The sequence below is a fragment of the Tachypleus tridentatus genome, chromosome 11, assembly GCF_004210375.1.
Source record: "Tachypleus tridentatus isolate NWPU-2018 chromosome 11, ASM421037v1, whole genome shotgun sequence".
Lineage (NCBI taxonomy): Eukaryota > Metazoa > Arthropoda > Merostomata > Xiphosura > Limulidae > Tachypleus > Tachypleus tridentatus.
The window spans coordinates 94,067,882-94,088,008 of record NC_134835.1 but is presented as its reverse complement, the minus strand read 5'-3'; the positions used below and the strand labels follow the sequence as shown (position 1 = coordinate 94,088,008).

At 33.3% G+C, this 20,127-nt stretch overlaps 1 long non-coding RNA gene across 1 annotated transcript; it reads left to right on the top strand.

Moving 5' to 3' along the window:
* Nucleotides 1-2,206: 2,206 nt before the first annotated feature.
* LOC143232798 (uncharacterized) lies at nucleotides 2,207-18,760 on the top strand. The gene is made up of 4 exons (XR_013017744.1): nucleotides 2,207-2,666; nucleotides 13,901-14,048; nucleotides 15,845-15,939; nucleotides 17,465-18,760. It is a non-coding gene; the product is annotated as an uncharacterized LOC143232798 (long non-coding RNA).
* The last annotated feature ends 1,367 nt before the right edge of the window (nucleotides 18,761-20,127 follow it).

Here is a 20,127-nt window from a genome sequence, read left to right as displayed (position 1 = left end):
TGGTAATTTTAAAACAGTTTCATTTGATTATTTAATCAGGAATCGGTATGTATGCCTATTATGCCTATACAAATAGCTTTTTTCTATTGTTGAATCGATTTAGTTCTTTGAAACACTTTTGATTTCTTGTTATTTTTAAGATTACTATTACGTTTTCTGACTCACAAATAACTATGTTCCAAAATATTCATGAAATAAATATTTAATTAGATCTAGGTTTTACACCCAGTTAAACAATCATCAGACTTTGTAGTTTTACTTGAGTGGTACTACTGTGTTGATTAGTCACAGCTTACGAAACAAAATCAATCAATTTTGTGTATATCTGTTACATACCAGAGAGGACGCTAGTACTCTCACGTAAGAATGACACGGATGACTGTATTAAACCAATACAAAAGTTGTCTGGGTTTTCTTCTCTACAGGTAATCAGAAGCTAGATATGAAGAACTGCTTGGCATAGTCGCCCTATCTACAGTGTATATGCTGCTTTTCAGTTATACAGGGCGTCTCAAAGTTAATTTGTTTGTTTGTTTTTTAATTTCGCGCACAGCTACTCGAGGGCTATCTGCGCTAGCCGTCCCTAATTTAGCAGTATAAGACTAAAGGGAAGGCAGATAGTCATCACAACCCACCGCCAACTCTTGGGCTACTCTTCTACCAACGAATAGTGAGATTGACCGTACATTATAACACCTCCAAACTCAAATTCGAAAAATGGCGAATAATCTAAATTTCTTATTTTCGTTCATCATAATCTTTCTTCAACAGGCCTAGCTCCTATCTACCTAGTTTTAGCAGTAGCTGTACTTTGGTCATTATTTTATAGAGCAAAAAATTATTTACGATTTTTGACTATCTATTTTATTATTACTCTATGAACAGTTTATAAAGATTTAGAATACACTCTGTGACTTAGTAACAAGTATAAAGAAAAAATGTATTGCAGAGACACCTGGTATGGGTATTAAATACTTTAATTAAAATAAACTACAAGAAAAGCATTTCGACTTTCTTAGGCCATCTTTACTTCAAGTGTGTTTATCTTCATCATGAAGTATAATGAAAATAAAAATATTGCTAAATAAAATAGTTATGTAGGGTGTGCTACTGAATTTGAAGAAAGGAGCCAAACGTGCTTTCTTATAGAAAAGCCATCTCAGGTTAGCTGCTGAATACACCAAGGGGAATCGAATCCTGAACTTAGCGTTGTAAATCCGTAGACTTACCGCTGTACCAGTGAGGGAACATGTTACGTTTAGACGTGGACTTGATCCAGCTAATGATCATATAGCAGACTAAGCAGACTATAGCAGACGTTACATGGTGATTAAAATTCCTACCTTAATGATTTCTGACGTAAAAATACCGGTTCACATGGAACATAACTCATGTAAATATTGTAATAACTATTAATTTGGTGTCAATATAGATATTTCCTTTGTTCTTTCTTCAGAAAACCACTGTTAATTTTATTATTAAACTTTTCTTCTTTTATTTCTTCACGGTTATCGATAATATTTGATAAAAAAATTGATAAATCTATACGTGAAGCTAAAAAGTAATGTGTGAATTAGTAAAGTGGATTCTATATAACAAAGAAAAATAAAATATATAATTTTATAAATCAATACATGTTAAAAACTAAAAACTTATAATCATTAGGACATAGTGAATCACCTTTGGGTTATTCTAATCTACCTTCTGTTCTGGATATTGGTCTATTATATATTTTTTCTGTTACCTTCTATTTTGTGTCTTTTTAATATGTTGTGATTCGCTGGTGGTTCTGATTTATCTCAAAATATTTTTAACTGTTTCTCACTGTATTCTGTAACAGTAGATGGATCGTTTTTCTACGAGTGAGTACAGTACAGCATAATTGCAACGTTCACCGCATGCCATGTTTAGGATAGATACATCTTGGTTGTTCTCGTACAATTGAAGCAGAAAAATAAATGTGCAGGAATTTACGGTAATTACTCGGAAATAGGCAGCTTGTTCAAACTCATATGGTTTAGTGTAATTAAGTAAGCGAGGAGAGGCCTGCACGTCATCGATGTCATGCAACCTGTTCTAAACGTATCAACAGCATATGTTTCATGCCTGCTTTGCATGATTTATCTCGGAAATTGAACACCTGTGCAACCCGCAAAAAAGAACTCAACAAACATATACATCACCTAGTTTCAGCAGGCTTTAAGGAATTATACTTTACAGAGCCGTCGAACGAACGAGCTGAATGTTACTGGAGGAGATAATGTAGGAGTCGTATGCGAGTTTGTGGTCGAGTGGAGTGTTGAACCTCCTTCAGTCTTGTACATCTTGAACTTACCTCGTCAGGATCGTAATAAGAGTCTGCAAACAGATGTATGCTGGCTTTGTTGTTAGAAGAGAAGAACTAGTACCTAACCATGTAAATAGAATTGCTCAGTGGTTAGTTTATTTAAGGGAAACCAAAGCTGTGTAAATGTCAGAAGAACAATAACACAAAATGCAAAGTAAAAAAACAAACAAAAACATTAATAGTATCAGGTCAAGTAAAAAAATCGATTGATTTATTTAGCTTGTTCCAATAACAGCTTGGGAAATAGGTTGTGGCTCCGTTTGTAATTTTCGACTGCAGACGGAATCTCCAATTTCCTAGCTCTTCACTTTTGATTCTGGTAAGATGATGAATTATCCTTTGTAAAATTTGTTATACTCTTTACAGCGTTAAGATATTGTTTAGTAGATTTATGTAAACAAGGATAGTGCGTTAAGATACTGTTTAATGGGCTTTAGTAAAACGACGAGAGCTGACGTATTTTCCTGGTCATTTAGCTAAAATATTGCTTAATTTAAAGTCTTGTTAAGATATTGTTTATGTATTATTTGGAGGTTTCAAGCAAATTAAAACAAAGGATCTCAATTTAATGTAATTACGTTTGTAATTCATACAATTTAAATTTATGGTAAAATTGTGGATAGAATAAATGCCATTTATTTCATGAAACACAACACAGGAGAGAAGTATTAAGTATATTTATGTTTTGTGCATGATGGACATGGTGAACCTTGAAACAAACTGTTGTTTGTTATGTGTTTTGCAAGTAGTTAATATTAATCTTTGGTTTGAGAAGCTGCCTATACACATATTTTACAAAATTAGATTTTTAATATTAATAATACTTAAAATATCTTTAAGTATTGTTAGTGTTCATAGTAAGTTTTGTACTCATAAAGGTTATTTTGCATCGTTACGTTAGTATTTATATTTGGAACTAGCCTGAATCTCCTAAGATGTTGTTAATTTTATAACAGAAAAATGTATTTCACTAATTACTTTTTGTGATTGTCTTATTTTGTAGAGACGTCCCCTGAGGTTAAGGTTACGAACTTAAAACGCTAAAATCTAGAGTTCGAATCTCTGAAGCGGACACGACAGATAGTTTAATGTGGCTTTGCTCTAGAAAAAACAGATAAACAATATTGTATTGACATATTACATTATTTTACCTCTTGTCGGTTTGTTACATATAATTTGCTTCATTAAATTATAGGCTAGTATTTGGCTTTGATCTATATAATTAACTTATTTTGATCCGAAGTTACTGAAACCTGGGTATTTAAATCTTTGTAACAAATCACTCATTTAACAACCTCATTTGACCTTCATATTTTCGTTTAGTATATTTAGTTCACTTTCATGATATTGTGGTAGAATTCCAAGTAAATAGAAGCTAACAGTCGCCATGTACAGTAGTATAAAAAACATTTTTTTGTCTATGAATTGTTTCAAGAATTACAAATGATAAACAAAGTACAAATCTTTTAATTTGTTGATAAGATAAAATGCTTGTCGCTTTATTATTCAAAGTAGTATTAACTTTTCAATGTTTAAGCAATACAGGATTAAATATGTGTATCTGTATTTATGGAATTTAAAACATGATATAGAGTTTGATTCACAATTCAAGCCTAACATCTAACTGGCTGATACTAGAAAGAGAGAGTAACAATTTTCTCTTGTTTATCTATGTTGTAATATAAAATAGAAAATGTTCAGTTTAAAATAGGTTTGACAACAGTTATACTTTTGAATAACACAGACCTAATGTGTATATATATATATTGGAGTAATAAACGACTGTATAATCGATAGATAGACAAAATCTTTTAAAGGAACTATATCAGTGTTGAAGAAGCAATAAACGCAGATTCATCATAAAATATTTTATAATGCTCATTATACGAGCAGGACAGGGGCGCCCACCTACCCTAGCTTCTCAGAGGACTTCAAATGGTAATTTCTGTGAACAATTTCTAGATGTGCAGGATTAACAACAAATATGCGCAAATTATATAATATCGTAGAGACCCCAGCTAAAGTGGGGAGACCAAACGAGGTCAGCTTTCTTTGTAACTCCCTCGCTCCAAGCCTTTTGTAAAATGATGCTCTTGAGACAGGATTGTTTGTTTTGAAGCCGTAATCAGATTCTATGCATTTATTTTAGTATCACAGCAAACACAACTTCATCTAATTTATCAAATTATTAAACATTATATATGTATGTATACTATGTTCCAAATACATCTCTAATATGTTAAACCTAACTAAAATATATATTACTCCGTATTACGACACCAGTGCTTAAGAAGCAGAAAGTTGTGTTTCGCTCCAGGAGCTCTATTTCAACAGGAAACAGGCTTAATTTTGATGCATTAATTATATGATAGTTTAAAAATTGCTACTTGCATTTACCTTTATTTAGGTCGCTAATATTCGTGTAAAGTAGCTCCAAATGTGGTGAGATTGTCTTTTCTCTTCCTCAAACAGTATTCCAAACATACTACAAATTAAGATAGGGCCTTCAGGATGGCTAGCGAAAGTTCTTGATGACAGAGTGTTTACCTAAGGTTTTGTTCGTTGCATAAGAACATACGAGTTACACAGAATACGATAAATAAAAATACCATTAATATTCCAATTAATCCCATTAATACAATGCTGAAGCTTCCTGAGAATTTCCCATAGAAAAAAAAAGTTCCTCGGTGGCTTAGTGGTGAGCATGAAGGCTTACAACGTTAAAATTCAGGACTCGATCCCTCTGGATAGCCGATTGTTCAGCTCTGCGCTTTAACAACAAACAACAACTATTACATAGAAATCAGGAGGTTTGACTGACTTGTTGATCAGCTTTTTAGATTGAATGTTGTAATAGACAAAAAGCGTGAAATTACTTAATATGATGCAATATTTACCCCATCAATAATGGAAAAGATAAAAACGAGTAATCGATTTAAAGGTTAATTAAAATACTAACGGATACATTGATATACGATAAAAATAAATAGACATTAATAAGTGAACACGTATAGTACTTTTTTGTTTGTTTGTTTTGAATTAAGCACAAAGCTACACAATGGGCTATCTGTGCTCTATCCACCACAGGTATCGAAACCCGGATTTTAGTGTGTAAGTTCGCAGACATATCTCTGTGCCACTGGGAGGCACATACTTGGATTAAAGATTCAGATATTTCGACTTTCATACTGTTGTCACATCGCCCGTGTTTCATGCACCAACTTAAGTGTTCAGAATCTGTTGAATTAAGCATATTTGAGATTTGTTATAATGGTCATTATTGATCGGTTTGTGATAAGGAATTAGCTTTAGATAAGAAGAAATATGATAAACTAGTATGACATTCAAAAATTTCATCATGAGCTGTTGAGTTGTCTTATTATATTGTTATTTTTTGCAAAGGTAATAATAATTTTTTTAATATTTTTATAGTGTCTGTTAATTTGAAGTATAAATAACAAGTACTTTGTTATTTTACGAATTGCTACTCACAGTTAAAAATCCGAGAAAAGCAAATGGCTTTTTAACTTTTTCATATGAAAGTTGTTCTTGAAAACACCTTATTAACTCTCTGCATTAAATGGTTACAGAATGCTTTGGCCTAACTGCATTATCTCTTGGAGTAATAATAATAAAACTAGGTCCGGCACGGCCAGGTTGTTAAGGTGCTCGACTCCTAGTCTGAGGGTCGAGAGTTCGAATCCCTGCCACACTAAACATGTTCGTCCTTTCAGCTGTGGGGCGTGATAATATTACAGTCAATCCCACTGTTTGTTGGCGGTGGGTGGTGATGACTAGCTAGTCCTTCCTTCTACTCCTACACTTCTAAATTATGGATGGCTAACGCAGATAGCTCTCGTGTAGCTTTGTGCACGCGAAATAAAAACAAACAATAATTAAACTACTAAACTGGATTACTCATTTGTTTTTTCAGATAAACCAAGGTATAAAAAGAAAATATTAAAGTTTTCGTTCATTTGACATGCTTACAAAAACGTTCATTCAATATTTCCTGCAGCACGCATTACCGTTCCAAAAATGTAATATATATATATATATATTACAAAGAGCCCTTGAATAGTTTTGCGAGGATATTTTGAAAGGAACGAGCTAAATTGTTTTTCATATGCTTAGCAGTCTATATCTTAAACTAATAGTCTAGAAGGAAATGTGACTAGTCCACAGAGGTCACCGCCAACTTTTGAGATACTCTTGTCTTATCGAATACTTACAACGCACCTATGTCCTCAAAGTGTACTGTTTTTTTGGCGGTAATGGGACACGAACCAGCAGGTTCATTGTCTGATATGCTCGCCCTTAAATAATTGTAATGATAAAAATCAGGAAAGACTGCTATTCAATTATTTTGTAAATTGAGAAGGGACGTCAGAGGTCAAGTTCAGACAAAGGACCTGGCATGGCCAGGTGGTTAGTGCGCTCGCCTGGCAATCTGAGAATTCCGGGTTAGAATCTCCGTCCAATCAAACATGTTAGTTTTTTCAGCCGTGGGGGCGTTGTAGTGTGACGGTTAACCCACTTTTGGTTGGTAAAAGATTAGCCCAAGAGTTGGTGGTGGGTGGTGATGACTAACTGCCTTCCCTCTAGTCCATTGTTAAATTAGGAATAGCTAGCGCCGATAGCTCTGATGTAGCGTTGCCCAAAGTTTATAACAAACAAACAAGCTTTAGCCAAAACTTAATATGGCTGGAACAGCTTTTAAAAATATTTTGGACATCATGATCACTCCAGGTCATAAAGAATTAAAGCAGTAGTTTATAAAACAAACAAACAACATTTGTTCTGTTTTTATTGTGAAAGCTCACATTTCTTTGCTTGACAGTCATGCAAGTAAAAAAGTTAAAGTGTTGAAGTTACGCAACATTGATAAATTAGTTTTATATTTTCACTGAAATAAACAACCATTGGCTTTCTATAAACTTGCAATACTCCTACAGAATAAACTGAAATATGGTATAAATTTATAACAGACACTTCGGGATATTCAATAAACATAAACTGCTCAAAATATTAAAGGAACAAGTACGTTTTCTTATATAATTTATCTCAGTGTTCCAAATGTGATAATATTTTTATTTTTTTAGGCGATTTGCCTCATTTCAGTTCCATCTGTATCCACTTTTAATGTGTGATAAAATTTTAAAAAATGACTGGTATCACCAAAACTGATATCCCATATGAAACAATACTTTAAACAGTTTATGTTCGTTTATTCAATAAATGCTTGTGACATTCAATGTCTAGTGTGACCTCAACGGGCTGTAACACACTCCTGACACCGATTTGGCACACTTCGAATTAGTCTACCGATGTTATCTTGGGGTATGGTAACACACTTGTCTATCAGGGTTTATTGGAATTCCTGTACATTCTGAGGAGGGTGCTGGTGTTCACTAACACGCCTCGACAACATATTCCAACAATGTTCAATCGGATTTAAATCTAGATAAGTCTCTATTCCTTCCTCGTCAATGAAGTCCATGCACAGTCTAGCGACGTGGGTTCGCGCGTTAACCTGCATGAGAATAAACTTATCGCCGACAGAACCGGCAAAAGGCCTCACAATGGGTTCCAGAATTTCGTCTCTATATCATCGTGCGTTCAGAGCACCCATGCCAAGTATGATTAAGTCCGTGCGGCCACCCAAGCATATGCCTGCCCAGACCATTACAAAACCTCCTCCATAAGCGTCGACTTGCACAATGTTACAGGCGGAAAATCTCTCTCCTAGGCGTCTTCACACTCTCATACGTCCGTTATTACGAGACACAGTCAACCTGCTCTCGTCTGTCCACAGCACGGTGGCCTATTGACGAAGTTCCCAGTCCAGGTGCTGAAGCGCAAACTCCAACCTGGCTGCATAGTGTCGCGATGTCAGAATAACGCCTCTGGCGTCTGGCCCCCAAGACGTTTTTCGTGCAGACGATTGCGAACTGTTTGAGTCGACACATGGGTTCCAGTGGAATGCTGAAAGTCATTTTGCAGTGACCGAGCCGTAGCTAACCTGTACTACAGAGCGGTAGTCACAAGGTAGGGGTCCTCTCTGGCTGTTGTACAACGATGACGACCTTAACCTGGTCTCCTTCCATAACAGTTTGTCTCCTGGTAGCGTCGCCAAAGTCGACTGATGACGCTCGATGATACACCGATGCGCTGTGCCACCCTCCTTTGGGTCTGGCCATCCTCACGCATGTGGACCGCCCTGGCCACCTTGTTCTCTGTCAAATGGCGCCTGACTGCTTGGGTACACAAGATGAAGGTGCACATTGAGAAAACGAGCCGCAAAAGATCCATGTTGGTGATTTTTTCGAGAATTAATGAGGAATGCATAGTTTTACGTAACAGCCTTATATAGGGTACCTTGAGTTGTATTCTTCTTGAGTGAGGCGAGTTTCGTTTGAGTTGCTTCAAACTTCACTCGCAAGCTTAAAAAATACATTTGTAGACGAACGGATATGTTTTTCACACATAAATTTCGTTATAACGAAAATATACTGAAATATGTACTTGTTCCTTTGATTTTTTTTAGCACTATATTATTGCAGTATAATAACATTTCTGCCTGGTATGGGTGTGTTTTCTTATAGCAAAGCCACATTGGGCTATCTGCTGAGTCCATCGACGGGAATCGAACCGCTGATGTTAATGGTGTAAATCCGTAAACTTACCGCTATAATGGCGGGGGACGTTGTAAGTGGTTATTTTAACATACTATAAATTTATAATGCTTTCTGTCCAGAATAGTAGAATGTATATTCTGGTTTTCTGTTATTGTGTTGTGTTTCATAAATGTGACATAACTTTTGTTCTTATTTAACAGATTGTGAGATATAAGTCTAATTTTTTTAAAAAGGAAAGAAAAGCTGTTATAACCGTCATGCATTTTCTAGTTTTATTTAAGAGAATGGTTTTTAACTCCAAGAATGAGTCTCAAACATCTACAATGTAAATAGTGAATAAACTAATAAATCAATCTTGCGAAATGTTGATTTTATGAACGTTGCCCAGATATTTAAAATTTAGAATGCTTTACCGTTCTCAGTATGAAAATATAGATTTTTCGTAATATTTATATTTGTCCTGATTCTGATATTCCTTTTATGGTTCCACGTTTTATGCAAGTAGATTTACAGTATATTCATATATGAATCTTTGTAATAACATATATTTGTTTGTTTTTTGAATTTCGCACAAAGCTACTCGAGGGCTATCTGTGCTAGCCGTCCCTAATTTAGCAGTGTAAGACTAGAGGGAAGGCAGCTAGTCATCTTGGGCGACTCTCTTACCAACGAATAGTGGGACTGACCGTAACATTATAACACCCCCACGGCTGACAGGGCGAGCATGTTTGGCGCGACAGGGATGCGAACCCGCGACCCTCAGATTACGAGTCGCACACCTTAACATTCTTGGGCATGCCGGGCCAATGACATATATCTACGAAAGAGTTCCAATTTAAAAGTTCTAAAAAAAACCAAACAAACCATACTTTGAGAGAACCATTAAAATTTAGGATTGATTGGATCCATAACTAACTATATTTATAGAGACTTGCGAGCACCACGAAAAGGAACATTTTAGGATGCTATAAACTGTACTAAAAGTGTTTATCCAAGGTTTACACATTAAAATAAATTAAAATCGACAATAAAGGAACTCGTTAATTACCAGTTTCTGAAGAGAGGACACATTCAGAGTTGTTATAAAGAAACTTTTATATTTCGTAATATAATATCTTGAAATCCTTTTTTCCATAGGGAAACAAAATTTAAACATGGGCAAGCACATTAAGTTTTATTCGGGCAAAAAGTGAAACAAAAGTAAATTACTACCACGAAGCAAAATAGTTAGGTGAGTCACGATAAAGGACTGAAAGACGTACTTGAAATTTTGATCACGTTAGAAGGTAACATTTAACATCGTTATTTAGTTAGCACTAACCGTGTAAGCAACGAGAGCTTCTGACTGATTGTCCTCCATTTGATCAGTAGTTCAAAAATTAGAATTTCTAAACATAGGAGTCTCACGCGTTCCACTGGGTGTCGTAGTGGATATACTCCAAATAACAGATACAGCAAATATAAACAAAACGTATTAAAATTGAGAATTAGTTTTTGTTTCTTAAGAATCGGGGTGAAATAAAAAATACAAAATTGAAACTGGAGAAAATTAGAAGCAATAGCTGCATTAAAAATATGTCACATGGGCAAAGAGTAATAAAAAAAAGAGTGGAGAAAAAAATAGGCGTACACACGAGTCTCTAAAGCTAGCTTTAATGCTGGTTACCTAACAAAGCTTTGTGTTTGTTATACGTTATTCAGAGTTGGATCTCAAATATAGCTTTTTGTTGGTTATCTGTTACTCAATATTGTTTCTTCAATATGCTGTTTATATGGAACTCACTGTTGGACCTCCAATATAGCTTTGTGTTGGTTGTATGCTACCAACTTTATAACTTTGTCAAAATCTTCTAATTGAATATCAAGTTATTTTTGGAAAATATTTATATGTCATGCATTAGTGTCTCTACCTTCACATTACATGAGCTCAGGCCATTTGTTTAACCTTGTAACCACACCAAAAAAAATATGAAGTGTTGGTTCTCTAACATACTTTGTGCTTGTATACGTAACAGGTTTGTTTGCTTTGTTGTTAAGTGTAAGTTTCAAAGCTTCTGTAATTGTAATAACCTTTGATAATGTTCAAAAATGAAGTGGCAGCAGGTTAGTTCGAGGAATCAAATTTGTCTTAATTATCCAGTTATCGATTGAATCCTGATTATTGATTATGCTGCTAGAGTAATAAATAACCTGATGTCTTGGAAGTTGTAATCTACATTTACTCATACCTAAAATGTAGCTATGCATAACCTGACTGATATTAATTATCACGTCCTTATGATATTTCGTAGTTGATTTTAATTAAAAGCCAAATAATTTTTTCTTTCAACAAAATTGGACAAAATGTGGTCAGGGTCGTGTGAAGTCATTGCTTGAAGCAAAGTAATATTTAATATGCATGGAATAAGCTTTCAAAAATAATTGATTAGGAGCATCAACTGTTTGGGTTGGCAATGTTTTATAACCTGGGATACAAAATGTTAAATAAATCACACTGTATTATTATTCGAGGTTTCGCATTGACCATTTTCGTCGTTGCGTCTAGAAGGCATTTATGATTTCAGATAGATTTTTCAAACTAACTCCTGGTAATGACCCTCGTGAAATGAAAAAAAAAAAAGTTTCACATTCCTTATCATAGACATATAATATTGAAATCACAAAGCTGCAGTTGACTAGAACCGTTAAAACCTTTTAAAACTACTTCTTCCATTGTTAAACCGTATTCTGTTTGTTGCCATGATAACTATTACGTAACATTGCAGTTTCTATTGTAATATGCTTTTAAAGGATGGCGAAATAAATCTTGACCAACACTTTGACAAACTTTACACAGATCTTTCTTTGGGCATGAAAGTCGGTTTTCTATAGCAAGCTCAAAATAAAGACACAAAAGTTCGTTAACACATACTGGATAAACTGGCAAGTATATACGATTAAGCGGAATTACAGTGGTTTTAATTTCTTCGACTGACTTTCTAAAGAAGAAAAACGTTAATTTAGAAGCGAGGTTAGATGCCTCTGACCTTTTGGCTTGTAAGCTTCTGTAGTAATGGTCTTCTCTGAACTGAATACAGAGTCTTTTGCTGCCTTAAAACCTATTTTACAGTTTTCATCTTTCAAAATAATCAGACTGATAGCTGTAAATTGTCTATAGAGTTTCATAAATATGTAACTTATCGTAGAAAAACCTATGTATACACTTCTGGCTTATCAACTAAATTTAACTTTTGACAAGCAGAATTACGAGAACGGATCTAAATTGCTTTCAGCATTCAAGATGAGCCTTAGGATTTTTAAGCCATGAAACCCAGCCTGCGTAGCACAAAAGCCACTTTTGAATGACTCGTAAAGCACCCAATGAGGATTGAGGCTGGAGAGATCTGTCATAAATATGGATGAAATTATTTAATTTTGTTGCTCTTTTCAATCTCATACTAATAACGTAACAAATTGTTTCAATAGGTAAAGAAAGTTTAGCTTCGTGGTCGTTTAATAGTTAGGAGTGACGTTTTCAGTGGTCCCGCAAAGGTTAGAAGGATTGGCTTTAATTATTGAGTAGAAAAGAAGTGTGCAGCGTTCTTGGCCTTGTACCACGTTATTAATATTTTATGGTTAACGTATTTAAGGTAAACGAACATTTTATACTTAAGTGCACAGAAGAGTTGTGACCAAAATTCCAGTGCTTTAAATGTACTTTACTTGAGGATATAGTGTTATCTGTCCATTCACCTGAACTGTTTCACCAAAAGGTAACGAAGATAGAGACACATGGAGCAGTCATCAGTTTCTCAATGATGAGAGCTATATTCTTAAGGTGATCAAGGTTATTTTATCGTAAACATATATATTACACGAATGCAGAGTTGAAATTGTTTGGTAAATTTTAGTTAACATTTAATTTAGACATTTATAATATAGCACTATAAGTCTGTTTACTTATAAATCATTAATTATACATCCACTGATACTCAAAAGAAATGTATACAGAATTAGAAGGCTGTGTGTGAAAAAGCAAACAGCAGGTCTAGCCTATAAAATAAAACAATGCCGTTTGCCATAAAATACAGTAGTGAAAAAAAGCAAAGTTTTCATTGTAATACTTACTGCGTAAAACGAGATTAAAGTCAATTTAGCGAATGCATTTTACTCTTCTTTCTTTTTCCATCCAGGTGGTTTGCTTCAGTGGCTGAAAATGTTTTCTTTATTTTTTAAAATTTTGATACATTATAAATTACACTATTCCATTTTATTTTTAGTTTATTTCATACATCAATGTCATAACGTGAATATAGTATTACATTCACATTATTAAATTTACAAAACAATATTACATACATCTTTATGTTTGAAATTTTAATATTTGAGGAGGTGAAGAATATAGTTAGGCTTATCATCTTTGAAAGAACAAGCACTCGTACGTGCTAGTGAAGGAAAAAACAAACAAACAAAACATCGTTAATAAGGAGGTCCTGATTTGAAAAAGGTGTAAAGTTTATTTAAACTTAAAATATAAGGTTTTTTCCCGCATATATTCACAAAATATTTTTTACCTATCGAAATATGGAACAGCTAAAACAGAGAGTACCTTTTTCTTTCTCTCAAAAACCAGGCAACGCTGTCTGTTTAATATATTTTAGACTGTGACGTTATCTGTTGAAATTGCATTCACTAAGAATACTTGTTATATATTTTTACTTAAAATATTTAGTTATTTTCTTTTATCGCTAAACATATCGTGAAATGCTATATAAAAGTATAGAATATTTTAAGTACATAGGCTATATGATTCTAAGGTTGTATCTAGAAGTTTTCTTTTGAAAGAAAGGCGTTGAGAAAGTAAAATCTTAACTACACATGAACAATTATATTTCACAGAATTAAATATACTTTTTCTTCTTCTTTTATACATCAGACCACAAAACTTCCGGACCCCAGATTTATACTAGATATTATTCTCCGCAATGAAAAAGAATGAAAGGAGAGGTACTTCTGAAACCATTGACTATTCTTCTAAAATCGCTGAATTATGCAGTTGTTGTATCAAGAAACAGAGATCTCCTGTAAGTGAAACTGTCTCATTCTATTACCGATTTATGAACACTTAACGTATCTTTTCTATGCATACAAACATAAATTATGCATAGTTTGTTATCAATGAGATTTTGCTTGCATAAAGATGCATTAAAAACGAAACAAAAGCACTATTTTTAATTGGTTCACTAAATAAATGTACTGGCAAGAAAAAAAACAGCAAATGTTTCATTTTAGGTCACTACAAGTTTGATAGTTTGATGTAATAAGAAATAATAGATACCAATAAAAATCATAATTTAGGCTTGATTCTGTTTTGCACGTTAAAATTATAATTTTCTGTGAAATGTAAAGGACATTAGAATTTGCATTTGGTCTGCAGAGGTCATTAGTAAATATAAATATGTTAGATATCAAGTGAGCCACTTTTACAGATCTAAATCAATTTAATAAAATTTTCATAGAAAAATTGGATAGTTTGAATAAACTTAAAACATACTTAAAACATCTTTAGCCTATTCACTACGGTTTCTCATGATCTGATGGTTAGGGCGCTAGACTCATAGAGTCACAGGTTCGAGTTCTCGTCACTGAACATGCTCGCCCTTTCAACTGTGAGGTTGTCATAAAATTACAATCAATCCCATTATTCGTTGGTAAAAGAGTAGCTGAATGAATGATATTGACTAGCTGACTTCTCTTTAATCTGTCAATAAATTAGGGGGTCTGGCATGGCCAGGTGGTTAGGATCCTCGACTCGTAACCTGAAGGTTGCAGGTTTGAATTTCTGTCACATCAAACATGCTCGTCCTTTCAGCCATGGGAGCGTTATAATAGTACGGTAAATCCCACTATTCCTTGATAAAAGAAAAGTCCAAGAGTTGACGGTGGATAGTGATAAGTAGCTGCTTTCCTTACTAAATTAGAGACGGCTAGCGCAAATAGCCCTTGTGTAGCTTTGCGCGAAATGAAAACAACAACAAAGAAACAAAGCCTATTCAGCCTCCTCCAGTAGCTCGGCGGTATGTCTGTGGACTTACAACGCTAAAATCCGGGTTTCGATACCCAGAGCACAGATAGCCCATTGTGAGCTTTGTGCTTAATTCAAAAAACAACAACAACAAAACCTATTTAATATATAATGCACAGGAACTAAATTTTACATGCAAAAGAAGTGATTTGATTATATACAAAGCTACACAATGGGTTATCCTTACCATGCCCATCATGAGTAATGAAAAGCCTGCACACTAACCGTTGAATCAATGGGAGCCAGAAGAAGTGAACGTCATCGTCAATAAATTGAAGAAGGAAACTACGATCGTGAACTTATTTATGCACAAAAACATGCACGTTCTTTCATCTTTATTAGGTTTTCCCAATGGGTAACTGACAACTTTGGAGAATCATAATGCTAAAATTTAGAGTTCGATTCACTTTAGTATACAAAACAGACATAGTCTACTGTGCAACTTTCGTTAAGACAATCAAACTTCTTATTAGACTTATTTTAATGGTTTTAATCAGTGGTGTAAGCAGGCTCTTGCAGCTGCAGGAGGGAATTAAACATTCCCTATAAGTAGAATAAATGTAGAAGGCCCAGGTATTTTTTATGTAGAGTGCATCTTTTGTAGTTAAGCCACTGATTTCAATATTTTAATTAAATGGGAGATACATGTGCTCCGAGAAATCTGATACTAGTTTTTCATATTTTTTCTTTTTACGTGTTTGATTATTGAGATTAATATGTTTAATTCAAATATGTGGATCTTATTCATGCTTCGCCATATAATATTTTATATAATTTTCAATCTGAATATTTCAGAAAAGGAAGGGAAAATAGATTGCTCAATGATTAGTCGGCCAACAAATTTTACACATGCCATTCATATTGGGTCAGGTGAAGTAACTGTTCAACTCGTAAGTATATTTTTTAGTTTTAATCAAACTAATATTAAAATACTATGAGAAAATGTCCTATCACAGGGTGTTTTAGATAAATCAGATAATTAGTTTAATTCAATAATAAATTGCAAATTTGGAAACTAATTGTTTATATCCAAATGTGTTTTTATATGTTAATATTTTGAACAATTTAAATATAGTGGTTAAGTATGTTACATTAAAACGATTTTAAAGTCCCAATTAAATCGTTGCATTTGTTTTTTGATTTTGGAATTTCGCGCAAAACTACACGAGGGGTATCTGCACAAGCTGTCTCTAATTTAGCCGTTTAAGACTAGAGGGAAGGCAGCTAGTCATCACCATCCACCGCCAATTCTTAGACTACTCTTTTACTAACGAATAGTGGGATTGACCGTAACGGCTGAAAGGGCGAGCATGTTTGGTGTAACGGGGATTTCAACCTCAACCCTCAGGTTACGAGTATAGCACCCTAATCGTCTGACCATCTAAATCATTACAGTCCTTGTCACCATGCATTTTAACAATAGTCTTTGAGTGTAGTTTGAAAATGGAAATGTCGCAAGGCAATCATGTCCAAAACACACCATCCCTCTCCTATGTTTCCATAATCTACTGTATCTAGTGTATGAGGTTTCCAAGAACTTATTTCACAGTCGCTTTGCACTGTGTCTGACGGTACTCGTTTTACTTTACTTTTATATCTGCTTCAGGTAAACAATGCACATATATATGATGTGTGTTGCTTTTAAGGTGAATATTCCTCGATTGCATTGCATGCTATTGCTTGAGTCATGTGGGTGGCTTTTATGACTAATATTTGTGTTTCCAGATTCTCACATGTTACAAGACGCTCCATTTTGCTTATTATGGCTCGGTATGACGTCTTGGAGGTCCCTTTTTGGATAATTCTGGTTCCTAGCTTGATTAATTTTTCTCTGTATCTAATGCTATTAAGTACAGGAGGTATGCCCATTTTGGCAATACTAAATCCTTGATCTGAACTCGATTTTATGATCTAAGTGTATGAATATTTTGCATAGGAAAGGGCTGTTACATAACCCTAAACAACCAATCCTAATTTCTACAAATCCTTTTTCTATTTGATTTTAAAGCAAGAAAACTACAAATTAAGTTAACTGTGCATAACGTATCATGGGTATTAAAACTCGAACCTAAGCATTATAATATCTCAGACTTACCGTTAAGCCACAGGGAAATGCTACAATATGCTGAACAAAGTCAAAGTATAGTTCCACAATGATTTTATACCCGCTGTTTTCAGGCGACTTGCATATTCAGAATGTTTCAATACGACTGCTGTAAAATAGTGTTCTTCTCATATTCTTCTTCAAGTTTTAAAAGTCTAATATTGCATTTTCATGTATAAAAAACTTATGTAATATTATTCAAGATATTTTTATTCTCTGCAGTAAAGTATTTCAATTTTATTTTGATAATTATAACCAAACATACAATTAATAAAGAAAAATTTATATTTTGTTATCCCATAATTGATTAGCTCGAAAGCCTTCGTCGACAAATGGCTTCTAAAGGTGGATATAACTATTATCCTCTCTCTCTTAACGTTCAACTTCCAGAAGGTATCTGATGATACAACCTTTTTTTTTGTACCTTGATACTGACAGACATAATTAAGTTGAATAATAGGTATAAGTATGTTACTTTCAGCCATTTTCAATTGAAAACTTTCAATATTATCTGTTCCTTGGTAATTTTTGTCATAATTTACTAAAATGTATAAGGACAAGGATTCCTGAACCGTATGGAGGAAAATTTACCATGAATTTTGTTTGGAACAATCTTTTTAGTAAATAACATCTTTACTACTATATTATTGTTCAAAGAAAATCCATAGATTTAGTTGAAAGGTAAAATTTTCCGAAATAGTTAGTCCTGTTTTCATATTTCTCTAACTTCTTAGTGTTTGACTTATTTCAGATTAGGCTACAAGTTTCAGATCGGTTTAATGTGAATGTTTTGTATTTGTCATACTTACACAGTATTTTCAGTGCAACTTTCAATTGTATGGAATGTAAATGTGTATGTTGTAAATCACATAAATAAATATCATTATTTATAAAGAAGATCCACTGATGTATTGTATGAAAACCTAACCTATATAAAGCCCAGTGGTTTAACATTGAAATAGGAAGAATCATGAAAGCCAAAATACATTTATCCAGGTAAAATAGTTTGATTACTGTCTGCTCATTACAGTTGTTGTATCTCGGGTGTAGTGTGGAATCACACAGCTAAAGCCACGTGCATAAAATTTATCACGAAAGTACGAATATCGATTGAATTTTAAACTTAAATCGTTTTTGAATTGAGCCATTTTCTGTTATATCGCCAATGTTTTTAATAAAAAACAAATATCTCTAATCCATAGAAATTTCAAATTAAGAAATTAACAAATATTCTTCCAGTTGTGTTGCCTATACATTTCAATTTATATTTTTGGTACCTAGACTAACAAAACTTTACCAAAATGTACTTGCTTTTATATATATGTTAAAAGTTATTGATATAATTTAATTTTACTAATAATTATTTTATGACTATGCCACAAATCATTTCATGAATGATCTTAATTTTGATTGGCTTTCAAAGGAATTTACTGATGTTTAACTGCAATTTTCTGCCTCTTTGTTGGCCAAGCTTAATTGTGCTAAATTTATTTATTTCAGTTAGCTATAAAATGAGGTTAGGGTATAATATGGAATGGGATGGTAGTACTTGCCACATAATTTTGACAGGTGTATGCTAGTTAATAACAATAAATACTTGTGTAACCTCAGGCTCTTGTGTTAAATTTATCATTATATCAGAAACGTTACATCTATGAGATAGTTTATATATCTATACAGCTACTCTAGGAAATTTATACTTTGTAGATATAATTTTTGTACAGGATGTTTGGAAAGTCACTGTGCACTATATATTTATTAACAGACATGTTTCAATATAGAATACAGGAGGTAAATATGAATGACAATTATAAACGATGTTGAAACACCACTATCAGTTGCTGGCTTGAAATAGACTGAATAAAATATGAATACAAAACTGCACAGTAACTTTCCGAACATCCTGTAGCATTTAACTGATGCAGTATGTGTTAAAATCATTGTTAAAAGGACATTTACCCTTGTAAATGACTTTTAGTCATACATAGATGTTATAAAAACAAATTTGGAGACCTTTCTCATATTAAAGCTACTTGTTGCTTTACATGTTAGTTTTCCTAGCTCAAGAAATATTATATAAATTATGTGCTGAGAAGTATATTGAAAAAACATTTAAACTCATAGAAATTACATCAGAAAGGTTTCTGAACAGACACTGATAAATATTGCAATAAATTCAGTACTACATCAAGGTATCCTAGTGCTAGAAAATGTTTAGCAAAAGCATTTCTACTGAAAGGTATTTGTTTCTTGCATCAAAGTGAGGTACTACTGGTAACTTCAATAACAGGAGCATATTGCTATTACAGAGATAATAGTCACAGACATATCCAATGTCAGTGAGATAAGACTATTTAAAATAAGTATTTGTGTAGTAAAGTTTTTTTACTTCTTTTAGGATGAGACAACAAAAAATTACAGTAATGTTTTCACACATTTTTTTATGTTAATATTTTTTGCAAATAAAGTACTTTACAGCCATTTTGTTTTTCTTAAATGTTTATAATTTAATCTATTAAGAAAGTAAACTTTGAAACTTGGTCCCGATATATGACATATTTAAAGAAATCCATTTATAACAAGTCATTTTTTAAATAACAAACGTTTTATCAAGTAACCATTTCTGTTATAACAAGGAATATACTTAACTGTTTTCATCCAACAGTAATGTTGAATAAATTATATTACTTTAAAGAAAGAGATAATTAAAATACAACTGCTGGCACCAATAACACTAGTTTAATAAACTAAACAGAAGTTGAAATATGAAAGAGAAGAATGCCACACAACTGATAAACTGAAAGATGAAGAAACAACTACTGTAGCCTTTAATATTTAGTTTATACAACTAGCCAGAGTACCTGCAGGTTATTTTCTGAATGATTATCAGTTTAGAATAGAACATGCTCCTAAGATTTTGTAATGCTGATCACAAGCAAAATATGGACAAATGTTAAAACTAGAATTTGGTAAA